Genomic DNA, 25,276 nt, shown 5'->3' with positions numbered 1-25,276 from the left:
TTGGAAATTCAATTCTCAAATTCATCTGTTGGTGGTATTTGAAGGTGGGCCTTTGGGAGGTCAGCAGGATTAGATGACATCAGTGGCCTTATAAGAAGAGGAAGAGAGACCTGAGCTAGCACACTTGCTCTGTCTTGCCATGTGATGGGATGCCTTATGCCACTTCATAATTCTGAAGAAAGGTCCTTACTGGTTGTTAAGCAGATGCTGGCGACATGCTTTTGGATTTGTAGACTGTAAGCTAAATAAACCTCTGTTCTTTGTAAATTGCCCAGTGTGCTGCATTCAGTTATAGCCATGGAAAATGGACTAAGACACTGTTTAATTTCATCATAGCTGATTGAACCAGGGAGAATACACATCTCAAAGGGAGCCGATCCATTGGCTGGTCAGGGTTCTATGACTTGCATGTTATGGTAACTGAGCTGGAGTCTTGTCTAGCATACTATGGAAGGGTAGCTTAGCAGTTTGTCCCCAAACACTGCCGGAGCCATAGATAAGAAACCAACAAGGGATTCTTATTGCTCGTACCTTTGTGTGACTTCTTTCTTGCTCACTGTCTTCAGCTTTTTATCATCGCATTTTCTGAGGCAGTCATTGGAGAGATACTGCTCCATTCAGTCATCTGTATAGATATGCTGGAGTGGCATTCCCATCCTGAACTTTTCAACCTTGGCAGGGACTGGGATCTTATAGGAATTTGGAAGCTTCCTCCTTGGGGCTGTGAATAGGAGTAATGTCGCTGGCATGTGGCACCACAAATGCCCACTCTAGCTAAGCAAAGCTATGAATGAAACAGGTGACTCAGAGCTGGACAATAAAAGGGCCCATGAGGAGCTTCACTGGAGGAACCAGAGGAAAAAGATCTCCCAAGTATTGGTGAAAAAGAAAAATGGCTGAAGAAAAGCAAGGGCAATCGGACAGGTAGGAAGGACGCTGGGAAGAGAGGTCATGAGTGGGGTTTGGGGAAGGCCCCCAGAAAGGGCAAATGGGGTGGAAATGGTAGTTGTGGAGAAGCGCAAGGCCTGTCCAAGGAAGTCAAGAGCAAAGGGTTTCTGCCTCTGGCCACACAGGTGGCAGGTGCGAGGGGGTTGGTGCCAGGAGGTGAGAATGAGAGTTAAAACTGCAGAAAGTTTCCACCCTGGGGTAAGTGGTTTGGCATCGATCCTCTAATGACCAAGGTGCCACTGGAGCATTTTAGTAAATGGAAGAAAACTCACTCCTTACGCTCATCAGAGAGACATCTGTTGGATTCTAGACAGAAAAATCTAGAGGATGTTCTGGAAGGAATCCAGAGTCATGGGCTTGAATTCTAGTTTGCTCTGCCAGTTTCTTACTCTGGGAAAAACCACGGTGAAGATCACCCTGATCCAGCTTCTCCTCTTGTACAGTTCTCTAAAAATTGCTTCTAACATCTGCCTCTCCGACTTCACAAAGCAGTTTTGATGGTCACCGTAAAATGGCAGAGTCCATGGAAGCAACTGGTAAGACATAAAACACTCTGTCAACGCTCTTTTGGATTGTGTGTCACCCCACTCAGCAGCCAGCCAGACCCTCCCTCATCTGACTGGTGAAATTTCAGTGTTTGCATGTTTTCTTGTCATGAAAAGAAGGACCATTGAAGGTGATCAAACAGAAAGGAAAGTAAACATCATTTAGCCAAGATTAGAATGGTCTCTTGTTGGAGAAAGTTAGCTCATTTTAGACTTCTATGCTACAGAAAATTGATGATTGATGATTGAGTAATTGATTAAACACTTATTGAGCACCTCCTCTGTATCTAACCAGGTGTCCTGAGGACAAGTGAGCCTATAAGTGTCCTAAAATGCTGGAGGGTCAGTGAACAGTTTCTGTATAGGGTGGCCTTGGGTATAAGCAAGGAATTTTGTTCATTGCACTTGATGGTCAGGGATGCTTCAGGTTGGGGCTCTTGTGGGAGTTTTTTTCCCTCCTCATGCAACCTAAATATAGTAATTGAATGCTTACCTGTGGCTAGCACTGGATACTGGAGATAAAACACTCAAATAACTAGGCAGATAGACCTCAGCTTTCTGGAAACTTCTATTACAGAGAGACAGAGTCAGAAACCTATAAGCAAGAGGATACATTAGTGACAAATCTCAGATGGTGACAAGGACCAAGGGGGTGAATAAGAGAGAAAGATTTAGAGAACTAGAAAGACCTTGAGAGGAGCTATAGTTCATAAAAGCAAAAAGAAATCAACAGGTTGAGTTAATTTTAATAACATGCTTTATTTGAGGTAGTCAATCCAAAATATTCCCATTTCAACATGTAACCAATATAGAAAATATCAATGAGACACTTGAGCTCCTGCCATGTTATATTCCAAGAGCTCAATACCCACATACAGCTGCTGGTCGCCGTGACCAACTGCACTGTTCTAGAATGCTCTATTAACTCGGGACAGTCTCCTTTCTTTATTGCATGGATGTCTTGGCCCTATTCTTAAACTCCATAAAAGGGACTTTTACATTTAAATGTAATCTGCCGATGCAGAGATTACCAGCAATATGTTCACAATAATTCCTGTAAGAAAAGTCCTAGTGTTGACCCGCTGGGCATGCTGGGAAGGCTGAGTCACACACCATTGATAAGGCATCCCTCAGGAGACAGTCAGTGGGGCAGGCCAGGCTGAGAGGAGGGCAGCCTACAGAACTGGCTGGAGAGCCAGCTGTGGGGATAGGCTGGTGTGACTTTCTCTGTGGAGACCCCTCCTGGGTTGAGACTGGAGAAAGGAGGGGCTTACTTTTGTCCCCCTGTGGTTTTCACCCTGGCAGAGGAGAGAATGAAAATGAACACTTTGAAATGCTAATTATTTAATCTCTGCCAACATTGGCTGCTTCCAGGGGAGCCTCCTGCTCATTTGTAAAATGAAACCATTTTAGGAAATGATTCAGAGCTGCAAGTGTGTCCTGCCGGAGGGCCGGGGCAGTCTTCCCAGGGGCCCAGGGGCCCTCCAGCACATCCTAGGTCTCCCTGCCAGTTTAGGCTGCTCCCTGGGCACCTCATAATGTCCCTTGAGTTTGGAAAACATTGCCAGCCGAATGCGGTGGGGTCTAGAGCGCTGGTTTTCAGAGCAGAAAGACCTGAGTTCAGAACACAACTTCTGCACCTCCCACCTGTGGGACCACACTGCACTACCTCTAGAATCTTCTCCCCAGACTCATCATAACTGCAGGCCGTAGCACTGGGGCGGCTGGGGTGGCTCCATCGACGTCCAGTGCAGTGGGCACCCAGTGCATTTCCACCATTCTCGGTGCTGTCCTTATTGTTAGAGAGTTTTCCTTGTCTGCTCAGGCTGCTGTAACAAAACACCCTAGACTGAGATTGACTTCTCCCAGTTCTGAGGTTGGGATATGAAGGTGGTGAGGTTCTGGGGAGCACTTGCTTCCGGATTGCAGTCTCCCCACTTTCTTTGGGTATCTTCTGGGGGTGGAAAGACAGTGAGCTAGCTTTCTGCCTTCCTCACAAAGACACGAATCCCACCCTCACCTAATCACCTCCTGGAGGCCCCTCTTCCTAATGCCTCCCCATTGGGATTGGGGTTCCAACATAGAATCATGGGGACACAGGATTAGTTCCCTGCAAGGGTTTGTGTGGTTATCTTTTTCACAGGCTCACGACTGTTTCTTGAACTCAGTGTATTCCTGACTATAGAAAGAACTTTCTGGTGAGAACAGCCCATACAAGGCTGCATTAGTCTGTTGGGACTGCCATAACAAAATGTCACAGACCGGGAGACGTAAACAAGAAAATTTATTTTCATACCATTCTAAGGCTATAAGTCCAAGATCCTGGACTTAGAGATCTCAGGGTTGGTTTCTCCTGACGCCCCTCCTTGATTTAACAGTGGCCACCAAGGATGGCCTTCACCCTGTGCAGAGGTATTTTTGATGTCTTTCTGTTTCTCTCTTTCTCTCTCTCTCTTATAAGGATGTTAATCCTTTAGGATTCGGGTCCCACCCTTACAGCCTCATTTGACCTTCAAAGGCTCCTCTCCAAACCTTGGGGGTTAGAGCTTCACCATGGCGAATTGTGGGGAGAGACACAATTCATAGATCCTAACAACCCAGTCCCAAATCTCCTTTAAAAATTCAGTTATATGGGCATTGCTAACAAAGAATGAATCCCATTGCCTATTTTGGCTGTCTCGAAAAGATACATATCTGAGAATCCTCCTCAAATCTAATAACCTAAGAAGCTGTGCTTTTTACCTGAGTTTGGAAAATGTTGCCAGCTCAATGCGGTGGGGTCTAGAGCGCTGGTTTTCTCTGCTCTGTTTGTGTTTCTACCATATTCACATACCCGTGTACTATGATTTTAAATGTAGCATCTGTCTTTAAATGGACTCCATATTTTACTAAAGTGAATTTATTTTCAAAGAAAATTTAGGTCATTACCAAGAAATGAAAACTGCCTTGCTGTTTGTAAACAGAGTGATGATAAACTAAATCAGTGAATAAAAGGAGTATTATTGAATTTTTCCCCCAGATACTGTTATTTGACAAAGGCATCACATTTACTATATGTCAGATACAATCTAAGCACTTTATAAATAGAGTTTAATCTTGTATATTCTTCATGGTCTACGAATAGTTGACCTTATTATTTTTTTTTTAATTTTACACAGGAACAAACTAAAATGCAGAGAGGTTAAATGAGTGCCTAAAGTCACACAGCTAGAAAGTGAAGTTGTTTGATTCCAGAGCCCTTAATGAATAAGTTGTATTTTTTTAAAAATCTGATTTCTACAGGTTTAATGATGAAAATACCCTCTTTTACTTCATTCTCCGGATGAAATTTTCAAAGTCACATCAAACAAACTAAAAAATGATTTCTGATTTCAAAAACAAGTCTCTGAGTTGGGCTAACAGCTAGGTGCGGGGAGTCTCAAGAGAACATTTCAGCCGAGCTGTTCTCTGCATACTCCTGGTAGTTTTGCTTGGGAGGAAAGCTTCCAATGATCGGGAGACACAGGCCTGGGCAGCTTCACCTGGCCTTGGGGTTTTTAGGGACGGGTCTCCTTGGGGACTCTTTACTGTCAGGTGTCCTCTCCCCCAGGCAACAGGAAGCAGGAGATTTAGAAATGGGGGTGGGGAGGCTCCTTCACATCACTGTCCCAGCCAGCCTGTGACAAAAACACACACCCCTTGTTCTTAGGTGGCAGACATACATCCTATTGAAAGGACCTTCTGCACAGATCCCCGACTTGGTAAGTCCGCCAAACCCGTTATTAGTCCCATCTTGGGGCACTCCTTGAACTACATCAGGCTCCTGGCAGAATTTTCCTTCCAGAGAACTAACTTGTCATCAGATGGCTAACACTACAGGTGACTTGCGTCATATGTACATATACACCCTGTGAATATTCCCATTTTACATCTATATAAGAAGCACCTTTAACGGAATGCTTGAGATTTTTTTTTAAATATTTATTTTTTTAGTTATAGGTGGACAAAATATCTTTATTTTATTTTTCTGTGGTGCTGAGGATCGAACCCAGGGCCTCATGCATGCTAGGCGAGCGCTCTACCACTGAGCCACAACCAGATTTTATGTGCATTTATCTAATTACATAGACATAAAGACTCCTTTCATTTTGGCCTTGTGAATTTATTTTTACAGACAAGCTTGAGATGATACATACATATACATTATTATGTGCAATATGTAGATACTATAAAACATTCTGTCTTCTTCCCTGTGGTCCTAATTCCATCCCAGGAGAATCAGGAAGAACAGACATTTGCCCTTCATCCTTGAGTTTTAATTCAGAACTTGAGCCATTGTGCAAAAGGCACCTGACTATAGGGTGAGAAAAAGACAAACCCACCCCAGGCCGCAGCACAGCCCGACTTATTCCAGAATCCAGTCAAGGGCGACTTGGAGTTACATCCAGCCCTGCCTTGCCTCTGGCAGCCATGCTACCAAGAAAGCTCAGCGTTTGACCCCTGAGCCTAGACAACTCTTTCAATCCCCAGGCTTCTCTTTGCCACTTTGTCCCCTGAAGGCTGCCTTGAAGGTCTGCCCTGGCATTCAGAGGGCCATTTGTACCTTTGCAGGCTTGGCCAGCCGCTGGCCTCTGCAGTCAGCAGGGGACTGAGGCCTGGCAGCTTTGGGGCCTTAAAAATCGTTTTGTACAAATGAGCTCCTCCCCGCCCCCTCCCCTTCTCTCTTTGCTCCCCCATCGCCCACAGGATTTCCAGATCCGGGAGAAAAGAAGCTGGTGGGACTTAAGCATGCAGAAGGCTTGGGAGCTGGGGGTGGGGGTGTGTTTATATTTTCTCTGCATCCATTAGGATGGGTGGCTGAAGGGTAGGGGGTGAGGGGGGCCAAAGGAGCGAGAAACTTCATTTATATGTTAATAGTTGCCAGCACCCAGGCTAAACTGACAGAACTATTTCATGGGAAACTGACAATTTTTGTCAGCCAGGCTGTGCCTCCACATCTCAATGGGCCAATAATCTTGATTAGCAAAACAATTGGGGCCTCTGGTTCTCGCTCAGGTTACACTGGGCCAATGTGCGGAAGGCTGGGGCCTCCAGCCTGGAACACATTGTCCAGAGCCTCCGAGTTTAGGCAAATGAAGGGGACCGTTGGGCTGGGGGAGGGAGGTAATGGACAAAAGGGGTTAATTTGATTGACCGAATCATCGTCTTATAACAATCATTTACTTAGCAAGTAATTCCGAAAGAAACCAGTGGCGCCGACAGGAAATTGGAGTGCAGGATCTGTGTGCCCCAGATGTGTGGGAATTTCAGCTGCCTCTTCCTTCCACTTGCCAACCCTGGGGGGGAAAAATTCACAACCCCCTTGGGGCCCTAATTACCACATGCAGAATAAGTGGTTATCTAAAAATACACACACACTCCACACCCACAAACAGAGTCACTGCAGGCCCCGGCTGGCATCTCATCTCGTCTCAGTGTTGGCTTTCATTTTTATTATTAGTTCATTGTATCGCTAATTAAAGCTGGAAAATGATGACGTAGATTCCTTCTGGGAACTGGATGCACTGGAGAGCGCGGGTCCTCTTTATTTTCAGTGCGACCAAGGAGCCTGGTTTTCTGTTGGTAAACAGATCCAGGAAGGGCTGCTGGGGTTCCTCCATCTGCAGAGAGGCCTGGAGAATCCAGGAGAAGGGGAGGTCCCCACTGCAGGCAGGCAGGGAGTGGAAAGAGCACCCCTGATCCCCCTCCTCCACCCCGCCCTGTGGGGACCATTGCTGTGGGCCCTTCTTGTCACCATCTATGGCTCCGACTTGGTAGAGAAATGATTCTTGAGTGTGATGATGTGAATTAATTTATTTGAAGTCTTCCATCTCAAAAGAGTAACTTGAAGTTGTCAAAAGAGCAAAGCAAGGTTTTGTGTCCCAATACTCTGATTCCACTAATAGGGACATTTTATGTAACCGCACTGTATCGTCAAGACCAGGAATACGATTAGACACTAGAGACCTTAGTAGGATTTCCCTTTTTTTTAATGCATGCATTTTTTTTTCAGAGTTGCATGCATTATTTATTTATTTACTTTTGCCTGTCTGTGTATCGCGCTATGATTCGTTTAGCTTTTAATCTAATGACTAAACCAGTCCTGATATTTCAGAGTTGGAGAGATCTTGGTGAACACTAAGTTCTGCTCCTGCTCCCTAACCTCTCCTCTGGACTCCCACCCATCTTTAATTCCCTCTGAAAACAATTTACCTTTAGGACATCATCAGTACCCTACTTACACACCTAAGGTGACAGGAGTCTCATTACCTCTTGAGAGAACTTGACCTCTTCTGTGAAAAGTGCACATGAAGAGACAAATTTCAAGTCTCTAATGGCTCAAAAACCACCCCTTGACTCTAGATTAAATCAGTCTAACTCAGTGGTTGTTAACCTAGCTATACCTTTGAATCATCTGCAGGATTTCTAAATAGCCCAGTAGCAGACTGAACCCAAACATTAAATCAGAATCTCTGGAAGGTAGGCATTAGCTCTGTTTTGGAAAGTTGCCCAACTGATTCCCAGATGCAGTTGGGGACCACCCCCTGCCAGTCCTTCAAGAAGCTAAAAATAGCCCACCCTTCACATCGGTGGGGTTGCCAAGATAAAATATAGAATATTTAAATTTAAACTTTAAAGATAACAACAATAACAAAAACTTCTTAATATAAGTATATATAATACATGTTAAAGATATCTGTTGCTTATCTGAAATTCACATCTAACTGTGTCTTGTATACCTATTGGCTAAAGCTGGCAACCCAACACATGCACAGCCCTTTTCCTCTCTGGGCTAAATATCTTTACTCCGGCATCCACATAATGACCAAGGTCAAGGTGCCAACAGATGCAGTGTCTGGTGGAAGTCTGGCTTTGCTACCAAGATGACACCTTGTATCTGAGTCCTCTTGAAAGTACAAATGTTGCATCCTTACATGGTAAAAGGGAAAAAAAAGGGCCAGTGTTTTGATTTGGGTACGAGCTATACCCCCTACAACTCCTGTATTAATGCAGCAATGTTCGGCAATGAGACAACTGGGTTGTGAGAGCTGTAACCTCATCAATCCATCCTAGTTTGAATTGACTAACTGGTGGTAACTGTAGGCAGGTGAGGCATGGCTGGAGGAGGTGGGTCACTGGGGGGTGAGCCCTGGAAGGGTTTGCCTTTCCTGTCCTGGGACCCCTTCCTCTTTTGCTCTGTTTTTTGGCTGCCATGAATAGAGCAGCACCTCACCATCAGGTCCTTTCACCAGGAGGTTCTGCTTTAACTCAGGCACAGAGCAATGGAGTCAGCCTACCATGGACTAACCTCTGAAATTATGAGCCCAAATAAACTTTTCTTCCTTTAGGTTATTCTTGTTGAGTAATTTCATAACAGCAGGAAAAAAGGAAAAAAAGGAGAAAAGGTGGAACCAATGTTATTACTAACCTGACCATGTTGTTCAGAAGTCTTTGGAACTAGTTTGTGGGAAAAGTTTGGAAGAATATAGAGCTGCATGCTGGAGAAACCTTAAAATGTTATAAACAGGGCTTCGTGGCAATCCTGGTAGGAACTCAGTGTATCAGAATGAAGATAATAAAAACAGAGATCAAAGCCTGTGGTTCTGTGGTTTCAGAGGGGAATGAGGTTTGTTTGGGGAATCGGACTAGATACTATTCATGTTGTATTCTGGCAAAGAACTTGTGTTGACGTTGGTCCATGTGCTGGGACTTTGTGTGTGACTGCATTTAAAAGTGATGGACTAATTAATGTGGTGAAGGAAATTTTAAGACAGTACAGCATTCAGGAGCAGCATGGATTTTGATGGAAGTTTTTAGCCAGGTTTGCTGTGAAAATCAGGAGTAGAAAGTGGAGCTGAGAGATTTTAAAAACTTTCAGTTTGGTCAGAAAAGTGCATGTGAAACCAGGGTCAAGGAAGCTGTGTTTGTTAAGGAGATGTTAGATACTAAAGAAATGCTAAGTACTTTGCACAGTGACACTAGGAAAGATGCCTTGAGGGTACTTGAGAATTTGTAAGACCACACCCATTTCAGACTCAAGGGCATAGAAAGGAAGTCCTCTTTAAGAAAAGATCCTGGGGCCCTGCATAAGGGAGCCTAAGTAGTTGTTCCCTAATGCCCAACTGACCAGTACTCAGAAGCTATTGCAGTCATGATCCCTCCAACAAGAAGCTAATGTAGTCAGGTAGTTCTCCAAAGCCTCTTTAAAAGGGCAATAATCCCATTCATGAGAGTGGAGCCCTCATGACTTAATCAATTCCAAAAGGGCCTAGTTCTTAGGACCATGCCTGACTTCATGTTCCCACATATGAATTTCTGAGGGGTGTGTACATTCATTCCAACCTTAGTAACACGGGTAGACTTGGGTAAGCAGAAACAGGAACTGCAGTCTATTGTTGGCCTTGATCTTGTAAGTACAAAATATCTTAGAGAGTCTGACAAGGTACTTGATGGTGCTTCCAGGGGACCAGGAGCTAGGATAAGCCCTGGGTCCCGGAAACAGATTAGTGGAGTTACCTAAAGTGAGAATTTGCCAAGCTGAACAATTCAGGGAACCTTATTCCATGTTTCTCTCCATGTTTTTTTCCTCCCACCTCATATAAATGCTATGAGAATTAAGGAAGAGCTCCTGTGCAAAGTTGGTGGATGGCAATAGAGGGTAGTGTATCCCACTCACCTCCCACTCAACTCACGTGGACACTGCCATATCATTCAGGGACAGCTACCAAGGAAATGTAATCCTCACACCTGAGTTCCATCCTCCATCTTTATGTGGAGATCCTTCTTTCACTTATTAATGTTGAAAATTTCAATTTTTATTTTATTATGGAAGGTGATAATTTATGTTAAGTTTCTTGAAAACTTTCAAATTTAACTCCTGGGAAATACAGACTTGGACTTCTCTTCTATATTTCCCCAGAAGCGGAATTCAGTTCTAAGAAAGAGGAAGGTCCCCTAAGTATATTTGCATGTAATTTGCATTTATATTCTGGACTCCCTCTGGCTTTAAGGTGCAGGAAATAGCACATCATTCTTTCCAAAATGTATGCTTCATCTTTTTTTAATTAGCAAAGGCCAGAAAGTCCCATCTCATATTTGAGTCGGAATACTACAAAACATCAATTGTCACAAGTAGATAGATGTATTAACTGAACCTTAGTTTTTCTTTTTTCATTGCTTTCTTTTCTTTCTTTTTTTTTTTTGTTTTTTTGTTTGTTTGTTTGTTTTGTTTTTGTTTATCAGATTCTAACCTTTTAAAGCTAGCGGAAATCTCAGAAATCATCTAATTCAGGGAGTGCTGAAAAGGTATAATCTTTTAGTTCAAATCTGATGGAATGGGGATTGTGTTGAGAGGAATTTAAGCCTAAGTCTCAGTTGAACACAAAAGATAAAAGTGCTGTGATCGATTAGTGATGTCTGCACAGGTAACTGGAGTTAAAGTGGAAATTCTGTGCCAGCATTGGATAGTTCAGAGCTGGGCCCTACCCTCATTTTATGGACCAGAGACCCGAATGCTAGAAAGTGGGAATGATTTAAAATCATGCAGAAAGTCATTGGCACAGCCAGGATGTTGATCTCTCAACTTCAATTTCAGTTTTATCTCCATTAGAAAACAATAGGCTTTTAGAATCTTGTTTGATCACCTACCACTCATTGAGCCTATATACTAATTGCTAAAACCCTGATTCTCTTGGCAGTTTGGAGACATATTCTGATTTTACAGATTTGCTTATAGGCAGAGTAACTTTCAACTGTTGGTCCATTAAGCAGACATAGTAAGGAATCAAAACCTGTTGAATGGATTAGGAAAATGATCTTTGTACACATGCTAATATCACACACACAAAATAATGGGTTAAATTTCCATGGACATAGTTAAAATGGTGCCATTGAGTTTAAAGATATGTGTGTAAGAATGAATGAGCTGTAATTATTTTCCTAAATGTGCAGAAGGACCCTCTGAATCCCAAACAGCAGGCTTTAAATTCATGCCACAAATCATGAAAGAAAGAAGGCCAGATGAGGAAATATCAATAAAACCATACAAATCTATCTCCCTTTCTAAACAGCTCAAAGAGCAAGACCTAAGAGAAGCCTGTGAAAAATGACTTATTTGTGTAGCTTTTTTAATATAAGAAAATAAGCTGCTATGTGCATTTGTCACAGAGCTGAGGATTGTATAGGGAGGAATCATCAGTATACAGCATTGTTTCAATTCATCACTTAATTATTTTTCGTAATTAATTGATTCATTATTATGAATTACTATGAATCAGTCCTTCTAGAACAGAACATTTAACAGAGCTGATTCTCTGTGGGCTGAAGGCACTTCCAGTCACCTTTTTATTGGATTGGAAGCTACGGCAGAAAGCAAGATCACTATATTATCCTTCTAATACCCTGTGTGTGTGTGTGTATGTTACTGGGAATTGAACCCCAGGACACTCTACCACTGAAATACATCCCCAGCTCTTTTTTATTTTGAGACTGGCTCTTCCTAAATTGCCTAGGCTGCCCTTGAACTTGAGATCCTCCTGCCTCAGCCTCCTAACTTGCTGAGACCATCTGCTGATGGCCAGCACATGTGACCTCCACTAGCCTTTTATAATAAGAAAAGCTTTATCTTGGCTCCGCTTCCAAGTGCAGCTGGCTGTGGCCAGGTGACGTGCCTCTGGGTAGTGGGAAATCATGGGATCACAACCTGCAGGCAGCAACCTGGAAAGGAAGGAGTGGGTTCTTCCCCTTTTATGGCTGAGCTGCAAATGTCTCAGGAGGACCTAGGATGACAGGCATCTCAGCCACAGAGAGCAAAGCTGCATAGAAAAACAGAGAAGAGAAAGTTCATGTCCCTGTTGAGATACCATTTTAGTTCTGAACCTTCTTGAGAAATAAACCACCACCACTCTTAAGCCATTGCACGAGGAGAGCTTTTATGGGCAGAAGCTAAACACGTACCTGTTACTGCAGCCGAGGAGCATCCCATGCTTCATCTGATTGGTAACTTGCACACGCTTTCCCAGTAACTTGGATCATGATCAGTTTCTAGATTTCTGTGCCATACAACGTACAGGTTGAAAAGCTGAACCACAGAGGGAGCGGGGAGGCAGCATCTCCACTGCCACTAATCAGGTCACCTCGTCCCCTGGCTGAGGCATGTTAGCACTGTCCCCCAGCACTTAGTCTGAGGTCCAGATTCCTTACAGGGCCTGGACGGGCATGGTTTTGCCCTCCCCTACCTTTCCCTCATTGTCCTCTACCTTCTCTCTCTTTACCCTCCCTGGCCTCCCAACATGGTGGTCTTCTGTTTTGCTTCATAATGGCGACCTGGAAGTTGCATCTAGGGGTTCTTCTCTTGACCTGGATCTTCCCATGGCTGAGTCTGTCTTCTCATCAATGGCTGGATTCAAACATCAGCTCTTTAGAGAGCAAATCCGCAAGAGGACGTATCTAAAATGTACCCAAAGAGGACCCCATACTTCTCTTCCCGTTATCTTTTCATTTTTTTACTAAAAAAGGAGTCACCATCTGATGTGACACGATTAGCTCATTTGCTTCTTGCCTCTTTCTGCTATGAGAACATCAGCTCTCCAAAGGTATGCACTTAGTATCCAGGTGTCAAAGGAAATGCCAGGCGTGTGGTTGATGCTCAGTAAATGTCTATTGAATAATTACAGGATGAACCCTTAATGAGGTGCATGCTGCTGTCATCCAAGTTGGAGCGATGGGGAAATGGAAGGCAGGTTCACAGAGCTCCTCAGGGTGACACTGATTCTCTCATAACCTGGTGTGACAGTGTTGATCCAAATTGCTGCCCTGCAGGGTAGACACTCCTTCCCTTTCCTTCTATGAAATCATCTACAATCCCTCAGGTTACCTGTTGGTACTTGTCCATAGTCTCCTCTTCATGAATGGCTAATCATTTATAAGGAAAGTCCACTAAAATCAATCTGACACATTTACATATGCAAATATGAAGGCAGACAATTGTGATCAACATTTTTTTTTTGTTTCTACATCTGAGTATGGAAAAATATATACGTGTTTTGAAACTCTATGCCTGAGTCAGGCTTGGTGGCTGGGGGACGAATGACAAAGCCGTTCTGATCTTATCTGGAGAGTTTTTTCTATGAAATATAAAGGAAGGAAGAAGCCAGAATAAGAATTTGAAATAAATATAGTGACAGAATTCAAAGGAAAGAAAATAGATTTGTTCAGTTTCCCGGTTTCATTGGCTGAGGGAGAAGGCTTGTCTGGCCAGAACTGTTTGGTTATAGATTAATAATCTAAAGGTACAAATGGTTCCGGACAAATTACAGAAAACATAAACTACAATATTCAACAAACGGGAGTTCAAAGGTTTCTGGAATTTGCTAAGTGTTCTTGGTCATACATTTTTAAAAAGTGATGACACAATATAGAGTATTTGAACTTTGCAACACAAATAGCAAGTACATTTTTGCCTGAATCACATTTTTAAATTGTGCAACAGCCAGGAGGACAAGCATTTGCCTGTAATCCCAGCAACTCAGAAAGCCGGAGCAAGAAGATGGCAAGTTCAAGGCCGGCCTGGGCAACTGAGCGAGACCCTGTCTCAAAATACAATAAAGAGGTGTGGTTCTGTGGTAAAGAACCCCTGGAGTTCAATCCCCAGTGTTGGAAAAAAAAAGAAAGAAAGAAAAGTTTAGTTATTATAAGAAGGGGTTGGGAGCAGGGAGCAAACCAAGTGGAAAGGTTAGAAAATCCCAACAGCCAAGTTCTAGTCATTGAAGAATCATCTAATAATTCTACTGAAAAAAAAATGTGTTTCTAGTTTATTTTTTGTATTGCACAGTGGTTTAGAGTTTATACAGCTTTGAGCTTACTCTAGAGACCCCCATATGCTTCACTATTGGCTCTACGGTCTGACACAAGTGACTAATCTACAGGATATTATTTATTTATTTATTTATTTATTTATTTATTTATTTATTTTAGAGAGAGAGAGAATTATATTTATTTTTTAGTTTTCGGTGGACACAGCATCTTTGTTTTTTGTATGTGGTGCTGAGGATCGAACCCGGGCCACACGCATGCTAGGCGAGCGCGCTACCGCTTGAGCCACATCCCCAGCCCCAGGATATTATTTAAAAATTATGTGTCACTAGCCCAGTGTAGGGGGTTTAAATAATATCCTAAATAATTTAAACCCCCTACACTGGGCTAGTGACACATAATTTTTTCCTGAATCAGAATCCATTCTTACTTCCCTATTCCGTTCTCCATCTGTAGCACAATTGGTATCTTTATAATGCAATCAGAGATGTAACACCCCCATTTATATTTATTTGCTTACTTATTCATCCATTTTTGCAGTTCTGGGGATGGAACCCAGGGGCACTTTACCACTAAACTTTATCCTAACCTTATTTATTTATTTTGAAATAGGGTCTTGCTAAGGTGCCCAGGGTGGCATTGACCTTGCAATCTTCTTACCTCAGCCTCCTGAGTAGCTGGGATTATAGGTGTGCACCATCATGCCTGGATGCTTTCCTGTATTCTGTCATTGGCCAGGCTCTCGCTTGGAAGTGGTGATCGGCAGATGCAGATAACTTTACCTTACACTAGCCAGCACCCCAGGGGACAAGGAGATATCTCTTTACTATAGTTTTAGCCATAGTACATGGAAAGTTCTTTTTGGAACCTTTTAATGACATGACCTCTTTGAGTCAGTCACTTTGGAGTCGGGAATGGGAACGATTGGCCGTGCCTAGGTTATATGACACCTTTAGATCGGGAGATTGCTATTGATCACACCGAACTTCCTGGTTCAAGAATAAGGAAGTGTGGTTGTAAGAAGGAAGAGCAGAGTTCCTAGAAAAGCAGAACTCCATGTGCACTGCAAAAAGTGTCAAGCATCCTCCATGGAGATTGGGCAGCTTCAGGGAAGGAATTCTTGGTTCCTATTCTCCTCACTCCACTCCTGTGGCAGGAACACACTGAGGACTTCTTTCTTTTCTCCCACCTGATGGGCCATTGATGCAAATCATATTCTACAGACATCTTCACATCAAGTGGCAAAGTTTCAGGAGGTCTTGCTTAGAGTTGGGAAGGGGAAGACATTTAAGAGAAAGTCAGTGGGATCACCCCATCCATCCTCTCTGCACTGAGATGCAGGTAAGATCAGAGTAATCATATTCTTCACATATATCTCAATCCTGTAAGAAGAAAAGTGCACCAAGCCATCAAGCTTGGGTTCTCAGGAAAGAAACATATGAGGGAGCTCACTGGCATTAAGACAAGGAGGAGATACCAAGCATTATTGGAGAGTTGATTATGTCACTTATCAGCAGTGGGATACTGAGCATGTGTCACAGATGGAGACGGAGAACCACACCAATCCCTGTTCACCCTCCTTTTTCTGTAGGATACCCTTCCAGTGATGGTCTTTTGGGGTCCTGGGGTGGGGGTTATGATCTATGGTAAATAAGAAAAAGTCACTAGATGGAGCTTTTGGTGGAACAGCTTGCCATTTTTTGATCGGGAAGATGGATAATGCCTTATTTGAAACCAGGGCAGGGTGGTTGTGTTTCTTTGAGACTTTAGTGTTTCCAAACTGGCTTAATTAGCTTTCAGGCCAAAACATATTGATAACGGCTACCTGTGTCCCATGTAATGAAACAGATCCACAAGCCACCTGCTGGCTCCTCTCTTTTCTCAAACTAATGGGAACGTGTTTTTTTTTTTTTTGAGTGAAATGATATTGAAGCACACAGACAATATCTTGGCCCCATTCAAATTATCTAATTTTGCAGGACTATTTTTTTAAAGCTATGACCATTTGTATACTGAGTCTTTTAAAATGTTTTATAATAACATGAGCAAACTTCCTTATGCAAATTAGCTAAATGTCTTGGAAGTTCACCTTGACCTGGAAATCGCCATGCTGTATTAAAATATGAGTAAGGAGGTGGCTCTTGGTGTTTTTCTTAGTGATCATGTGACTCGTGGAATTCTCACGGATGGAGTCAGGAAACGAGAGGGACCTCTATTTCTGGTTGCAAAACTGCATATTTGTTTCTTCTGTGGCCATCCAGGTAGCCAGTGTGTTCGTTGCTTGGCTGCCACTTTTACTCAAGGACAGTCAACAAAACCTGAATGTGTTCAGTGTGACCTATGCTCACAGCCCTCTCAGGCAAATGGAGCTTATGCAGTAAGACCAGATGTTGGTGTTCTGAGTTTAGTTTAGCAAGAGTCTGACTTCACCAAGAGGACCTACAGGAAATGGGGGCACTTCCTACCTTGTGTTAGTTTTCTTGTATTTGTACAGAATCATAGAACATTGACAAGAGAGAACCATTTCTGGAAAAAAAAAACATAACAATCAAAGAATGCAGAACATTGATAGTGAGGAACGATTTTTAAAGTGCATCTAGTCCAGAGCTCTCATTTACAGCAACAGCCCTAAAGTCCAGAGAACTGGCCCTGCCAAGGTCACACCGCTAGAGATGGAGTCAGGACGAATGCTCGGGTTTCTGGGATTTGCTATTTTTTAATCCCATCTTAATGGCTGTGATCAAAGGACAGAGTTTCTCTCACACATAAAGAAATAACTTGACTTTGAAAAGAAGTTGGCTAGGTGACTGATGAACTATGTCTACCATGAAGTAGGCATCTTACTCAACCGCCGAGCTCCGTTCACGCATATGCTTTTATTTCTGCGTGACAAGGCCTCATTTGAATGCACAAGTGAACACACATACCCCTGTGGAAAAATCATTAACCCAGCTGTGGTGGGGCCCACAGGTGGTCAAACCACACGTTTGTGTGTGCACTGCTGGAAATGATGGCTATTATAACATGCTCACTGCCTGGCTTGGGGTTATGCCTCAAACACAAACGCTCCCATTGGAACTTCAACAAAATCCATGCCTGCACACGGATGGATATCTATGCCCCCTTTCTCTCAATTATCTACCTTCCTCTGATATGTGTGTTCATGTGTATAGTTGTGCCTTTACATGCATGCATATATATGATAGATACATCTACATTTCCTTATCAGAAGGCTTTATTTATCAGAAATTTTGAAAAAAAATTATATTTATAGGCATACCATTTTTAAACCTAGTTGTGATCTTCTGTACCAAAGTTGAATTTTGTAGGGTCTCGTAAACTATAGTGCAAATCACTACTTATTCTGACATCTAGACACAGATGAAATTAAACTATAATGAACATAGCAAATGATTCTAAAGGGGAGAAGATATTAAAAGAGAGTCATGCAGACAATGTGAAAAGAAGAAATAGCATTGATTTTATCTAAATTCTGGGTTTTGTGTGCTGTTGGTTTGTCTGTGTGTAATCTGAATGCTCTCTGCAAACTCTTCCCCCACATGGGTCCGTCCACACCAAGCGCTTCTGATTCAGGGCACCACGGGGCAATACTGCCAGCCCAGAAGACCTGGGCCTAAGCCACGTAGGGTTTACTTTAGGATCTACTTTGAAACCAGAATCCAGGCTCAGAATTTCTTTCCAAATTTTGAAAGTTAAAAAGGAAACACTGCTACCCCCTAAAGCACATGTCTCTAAGTTTTTTTTTTTAACATTAATTTTGTACCAATATCAAACTCTTAACCTTCTGAATTGTACAAAGAGGTTTTTATTTTAAATCCACGGAACAAATGACCTCTTCAAATTCATAATGAGGTATGCATTGAACGGAACACAGCCCAAGGTGAGTCATTCATTAATCATAAACAAAACAGCCCCTGATCAAGGACACATCAGCACACACTGTAAAAAGAGGCTAGGTTGCCCAATCCCCTTATTTAATATTAACTACATTATGTTTTTCATGTGAGTTCTGAGAAGGTGATTTTCTCACTTTATTTGTAGCCAGCTCAGTGTGAATGGATAATTACTTCCCTTAATGCTGTTTTCCTCCAAGGTTCACCCTGTTCAACAAGACACCATCAAATCCTGCCCCTCTTGCGGGGAGAGGGGTGTGGAGGGGCCCTGCATCTGTAGCTGAAGACTTTACCGGAATCCTTCAAGCATTAAAAACATCCACCATCAGGGATATTACAAATGACATGAATAATATTTGTGATTAATAACAGCTAAGCAGAGGCCCACTATCCAAGAAATACATGATTAGCTTATTACAGATATCTGATATACTAATTATCTTCCAAAATCTCATCATTGATGACTGTTTTGGCAGAAATCTGAGGAGAGGAAGAGGAAATTTGAACTTTTATGTAAGTTCAAAACAAAGCATTGGGGCAATTGGACTTTAGAAGACCTGGGAAAGGTATTTGGAATTTAATTCTGTCTGATGAGAAGGAAATTAAATAATGAGAATGGAAATCAACGTGAAGATTGAAACTTGAGTCTAGGAGAACCTGGCCTCATCATTTGGAGCTCTTCTTTACCTTTCTTGACAAAAAGTGGGTAACGCGATGCCTTTTGGCAAGATTTCCTGGGTGCCATTCAGGGGCGTGTCCATCACTGCCTGCTTTAGACCAACCCTTCCAGAAGGATTTGTTCCTCATTCCCAGGGGAGGACTCGGCAGGGCCAGCTATACTCCCGTCTGCTCTGACTTCACCCAGTCCCAACCTGAATCTGTGTTAGGTGGGAAGTGGATGGAACAGGGAAGTGGACGGACGGAACAGGCTTTGCCTCTGTCATGGAAGTCTCTTGGGAAATGTCATGACATGTGACAAGAACTCCAGGAGACAATCACCCATCTACCTGGAGTTTACTCCCTCTGGTCCTCATGGAAGAAGCTGACTCCCAGTAATTTCCAAAGATCCCCAAATTTCGTCCATGGGACAAGGGAACAAACATCACGACACCATTTGTTCAAACACAAATGTTCTCAGTCTCACCTTCCACCAGTTTACAAGCCAGGGAGACATTTCAACATTAATGGCAAACAAAATAGGTCAAAAACATTCTCTAATTAGACTGTCAATTAGACGAGATGGACTCTCTGGAAGGGATGTTCCCTATCATTAGCCCTACTTTCTGCAGCTTAATTGCCAAGATGATGCTTCTCCCTGTTTCTCTCTCTGCCACCCCCTAAAAAGGATCAGATTGTCTTTGTATTCTAGAATCGGGAAGAAAAGAAGTCAGGTCACGTGCAGGGCAGCTTCTCAGGGGCAGTGACCAAGACGACCTTACCCCTCCCAGGCTGCAGGCTGCGTGTGAGTAATCTTGAGGTTTATGACGCTGCTGCTGCTGCTGATCCTCGGAAAACCAGGGAATCTGTTCTCAGCAAAGGCCTGGAAAACAATGAGTTCATCACAGTAAACCAAGAATTCAAGCAGAGGCTTCCACCTCCTAGGACTTAAGCCCCAAGAAGGACGGTGACTTTGGCCACCTCCTTGGCTTCTCTATCCCCGAGACCCAGGACTGGTCGGACTCACCTCAGTCTCCTTTCTTGAAAGGACAATTGATCTGACCATTTTGCTGCACCTACTTTGGGTCAGCCTGCTAGGCAACTTTAAAAGAGACAAAGCCACGGCCTTCAATGAGTTCTCTGTGAATACAGACAGAAAACCAGATGATGAACCCAGTGAATTAGTATTGAAGAGAATAGACTCCTGGGTCACAGAGTCCGGATTAGTTTCTTAACTCTGCCATTTACTGGCTGTGTGACCTTTGATAAGCTACTTAACATCTCTAGGTTTACGTTTTCTCAACTGTAAAAGGTGGGGAACAGTAATCCTTACATACATAAAGGATCATGCGAAGGCTGGGAAATCACAGATGGACAGATTTAGGGTGTATCAAGTCCACAGAGAGTGCTGGATAGATCATGGTTGTTTTTATTATTATTATTATTACCATTACTATTTTCTTCCACTTTCCCCTTAATATTAATTAAAGGGAATAATAATTTCTGGGTAAGCCAGCTGACTGATATTTGATACAAAAAAGCCCCCCAAACAAAAAAAAAAAAACAGAACAACAAAACAAAAAGAAATGAAAACACATGTCTATCTGCCTATCAAGGCACTGGGTTCTCTTAAGGCTCTATCAATCAGCTCTCCCAAATGTTCCAAGAGTAAGAAAAGAAAAAAATGGGATTATTCTTTGTGTTTCTTCCCTCCTTTCAAATATACACTCCTGACTGAAGCCTTATCCATAGTAGGTACGTTCCAGAAATTTCTGTGAACTCAAATGCATACAGGAAACTTAGGGTTAGCCATGGGGCTTTCTTTACCAGGCAATTTGAGCAAAGAAATTGAGGGCAACTCCTAAGTTTCTGGGCAGCCAGAAGCAAGGGGAAGTCAGATAACTGCCCACTTGGGTTGTTGTCAAAGCTGCAGTTGCTGTTGCCCGCACCAGCCTGTGTGTTGTAGGCAGCTTTGATTGAAAAGTTAATCAGTAGGCTTGAGTTGCTATCAATAAAGAGGAGAAAGATTTATTTAAATACTTGATGAATTTTTTTTTTTTTAAAAACCCAAGCCCCAAACACCTTCAAATGTAGAGATAGAGAATCAAGAGACACATGAAAGATGAATCGTGGCAGGTTTTCAACAGAACAATAAAGATTTTGAGACAGTGGTCTTGGGGGCAGGAATTCAATCTTGACATGGAAGAGCAGAAGCCAGAGGATAAGAAAATGAGAGGCTTGCTGCTGTTTAGGACCACAGCACTGTGACTCCAGGCCCCGCCGCTACCCGTGGCCCCCCTCCACTCCATGACACTCTGAGGACTTTGAGGATATAAATGGTCTGCCCTCTCCTTGGACCAAAACAGCAGAGATGAACAATGGCCAGCCATTCCCGGGAGGGAAACTTGGTGGGATGAGGGAATCTGACAGGGCTTCCTGGAGGAGGGGTGGTTCCATGCCACATTGAAAAACGGGAACTTGAGCGAGAGGTACATTGCCATCATCAAGCCTAACCTTTTAGCGGATGATTTGGAGGAAGGATGAGTCTGTAGATGCTAGAAAGCTAATAAAATGCTGTGTTTTTGCTCAGTCGCCATCAGGATCACTGTATTGGCTTTAAGTTAACTAGTGGTGTGGAATAAAAATAATAATAAGTATTTTTTAAGTGTTTATCACAGCTAGGCTACTGGGTACTTTTCAAGTAGCCCCTTCTTTGCTCTTCCCAAACACCTTTGTGAAGGCAATGATGTACTTGCTTTTTTTTTTTTTTTTTTAAAAAAAAACAAGAAAACCGAGATCCAGGAGGGGAGAGTACCTTGTCGAGGGTCACACAGCACTGCACTGTGAAGCTGAATGCACTCACTACACTGCTTAGAGGACATTTGGGTGTGTCTCAGATCTACTCAGAAGTAGAACAGGGCAACCAAAAACCCCTAACAGATAACAAAGCTTGTTTACCTAGCAATGTAAATTCACATTAAATGCTTAGGGCAGGGCCTAATCTGAATCTTCAATGCATCTTAACAGAGATTCGCTTTTATTAATAAGCATCTACTGTAGAGTCTGGAACAAAATAGGTACTCAATAAATAGCAGGTGTTCCTATCATGACTAATACTTTCCCTCTAGCATCACGGCTTCTCTATCCTTTGCTCTTTCCCTATCATTGCTGGTGCCAAATGCATTTGGGGGACCCAGAGCCCTTGATCTATGCTATTAGCTCAGACAAGGTGCCATTGTGTCATTTTTTTTTTTTTGCCTATGAAAAGCCTTACTCTATAATGCCCACTTCAGGAATCGTGCCCCTACCACCCCCATGAAGTTGGCCCTGTTTCCTTCCTCTCCTGCCCCTATAATCAGAATGCTTTTATCCCTCCTTGGAAGGCTCTGGGCTTTGATTACACCTTGATTACCCTTACTAATTTTTCTTGCATGATTCGGAGATGTAAACATGACCATTTCCCCAAACTTGACTCCTAGGGCCTTGAAGTCTGGGTGGTGTTTGCTCATCTTGACACTCCTCCCCTCCTGGGTCTTCACCCTGCCCAGCAGCCTCTCGCACCCAGGAGACACTCAGTAGCCTTCTGATCTGAATTGCAGATTATTTGGGGGAAGCCTACTTTTAAATCCAAATGTTTTCTGCAGAGAGGCTGCTCAACACAGAGCAAACAGATATTGAGTCCTTACCACAAATAAACGGATCCAACGACTCTATCTGCCCTTTAGAGAACAGAGATTTGGTGTTGCTGGATAGGTAGAGGTCAGATAAGTTTTGAACAGGAATGATTAGCATAAGCAGAGGAACGAGGGACAACAACCTAGGTCGGCGATTGAGAGAACTGCTGTGGATATCTGCAGAGGACTGGCCCCACCAAATAACTATAGCCACAGAAACGAGATCTAGGCAGCCCTAGACATTTACCCCTCTAGCTGGATAGTTATCCTGGATGGTTTGGGTTAGGCACTGGTTTGGCACCCCCCAGAATGTCCCTGGGTAAATGCATCTAATTCCACTCCCCATCCCCAGGGGACCTGTCAGTATCACACATTCCATTAGGCACTGAAGCAACCCCCAAATCATTCCATTACAAAAGCATCTTTTGATTGACTCATCAGCTACCAAACAGGAGAGACACAGCTGTCACAGTGTGGAGAGTAGCGACGACTAGCAATAGGAAGAAACTCAGAGGTTGGGAATTTGAGTTCTGGCATGGAAGAGGAAAGCCAGAAAAGACCTCTCCATTTAAACACCCCATGCAGCTTGGCCCCTGACCTGGCTCACAGACAGGAATGAAATGGAGTGTGAGAACAATATATCAGAACAGTGATAGTAATTTTGCAATTCACAGACCCTTACGGAGCGCTTATCTGTATTAGATGTTCCATGGATATCATGGACTCCTCAAAGCAGCCCTCCAAACGGAGGGGGGCGAATATTATTTCTCTTTTATGCATCAGGGAGAAGATTCAAGGCTAGTGAAGCACTTTGCCCCAAATCAATCCACAAGGACAGGGTGATGCAGGGATTTACAGACAGGTTTTTCTGACCCCAATGCAAAAGCATTCAAACATTTTGATTTGTTCTGCGGGGAAGGGAGCCTGGTCTGGTTGTACAAAGACAGCCCAAGTTTGAGATGAAATGAAAAATCACCCAGTACATCCTGCATACAAAGTACAACCTCTCCCTTTTCTTCTTCCCAAGCCAAGTACCTGCTCCTTTCTCTATAGTTAAGCATGCAAATGACCATCTGCATAACATTCTGTCTCAAACTGTTAGGCGCTAGGTAATTACAGTTTACCCACTGGCCATATTTAATTTTTCCAATGTGTTTTTATTTATTTCCTCCTTTCTGGGACCTTTCTTGGGGTATTTTTTTTTCCAAAGTAGGAAAATTCTTAGTCATTAATCCAGCACTAAAGTATTCAATTACTATTATTGATATTATTTTCAACTGGAAATTTTTTTTTACAGCATTAAAGAAGATTTAGAATTAAAAAAAAATAGAGCCCATAACCTACTTACTCTGGTATGGCTCTATTTATTTCTTGCTTTTCTAGTGAATAACTTGACCAGGCACCTAGACTTTACTGTAGGCATTGTGTACATCTACATTTTAGGTGTATTTTCCCACAGATTTAAATTTTAATTTTGTAATAGCTAACCGAGAATTGTTTAGCATTGACCTTCCAAATTTCCCAAATGGTTGTTTTTTCTTGAATATGTAGGTTGGGTCTCTTTTTCAGATATTGCTAACATAATGATAAATATCTTTCATAAGCACTTCTCTTTCATTTCCTAAGGCATCCATTTATTTTCCCAAATGTCCTTTCCACCGAATTTTAAAGAGTTGGCAAAGGACACTTTCATTTAAGGACCTCAAGTATTTTAAACCATTCTTTGATTCTTTTTTTTTCCAGTACTGGGGATTGAACCCAGGGCCTGGTGCATGTTAGGTGAGTGTTCTACCACCAAGCTCCATCCCCGGCCTTTTTATTTTTTATTTTGAGACAGGATCTCTCTAAGTTGCCCAGGTTTGACTCAAACTTACAATACATCAGAACAGTGATAGTCTGTCTCAGCCCCCCTCATTGCTGGGGTTACAGGGTTGCACCTCCACACCTGGCTTCTTTGATTTTTTTTTTTTTTTTTTTACTAAGCTAAACACCACTTGGTTTAGCTTAGCTTGGTTTAGGACACGATCCCAGTGCCACCAACCACTCTGTCCCAAGAGCAACAGAAGGCAGGAATCCCCACTGGGCACTTCATGAGTGCTGCTTCTCTGTGAGAGAGTCAACCATGCGTGTCTCAGCAGTGGCTGTGCCAAGCGCTGTGCCCAGTGGTGTGTGTGCACCAGCATCCAGCACGGTGTCCTACCCACAGTAGGCCCACTGCTGAGAGTCCTGGAATATTGATGTATGAATGTATATTCAGATACCCCTGTAAGTCATTCTAACCATTATCCCCACTTTTTTTTTTTTTTTTTTTTGTACCGGGGATTGAACTCGGAGGCACTCGACCACTTAGCCCCATCCCCAGCCCTTTTTTGTATTTTATTTAGAGACAGGGTCTTGCTGAGTTGCTTATCACCTCACTTTTGCTGAGGTTGGCTTTGAACTCTTGATCCTCCTGCCTCAGCCTCCTGAGCTGATGGGATTACAGGCCTGCACCGCGTGCTCGGCAGATTTTTCTTCTTTCTTCTTTATTCAGTGTATATATACACTAATTGTGATTTTGCAAAAATCGTATGTGATCTTCCTCCCTGTCGTCTGGCACACACCTACTAAAATTCTTGGAATGTCTGGAGTGATAAGAACATCTGTTTTTTTGAGGAGTGGGGTACCAGGGATTGAACTCAGGGGCCCTCGACCATTGAGCCACAGG

General features: G+C 42.9%; 1 long non-coding RNA gene across 1 annotated transcript; it reads right to left on the bottom strand.

Annotated features, from left to right (window-relative positions):
* Positions 1-6,676: 6,676 nt before the first annotated feature.
* On the bottom strand, positions 6,677-13,395 carry LOC125612983. Its single transcript, XR_007343482.1, has 2 exons — positions 12,468-13,395; positions 6,677-12,325 (listed from the first exon to the last, which is right to left on the bottom strand). It is a non-coding gene; the product is annotated as an uncharacterized LOC125612983 (long non-coding RNA).
* Between the last annotated feature and the right edge of the window lie 11,881 nt (positions 13,396-25,276).

Source organism: Marmota marmota, unplaced genomic scaffold (assembly GCF_001458135.2).
Source record: "Marmota marmota marmota unplaced genomic scaffold, marMar, whole genome shotgun sequence".
Taxonomy (NCBI): Eukaryota; Metazoa; Chordata; class Mammalia; order Rodentia; family Sciuridae; genus Marmota; species Marmota marmota.
This window is presented reverse-complemented; position numbering and strand designations above follow the sequence as displayed.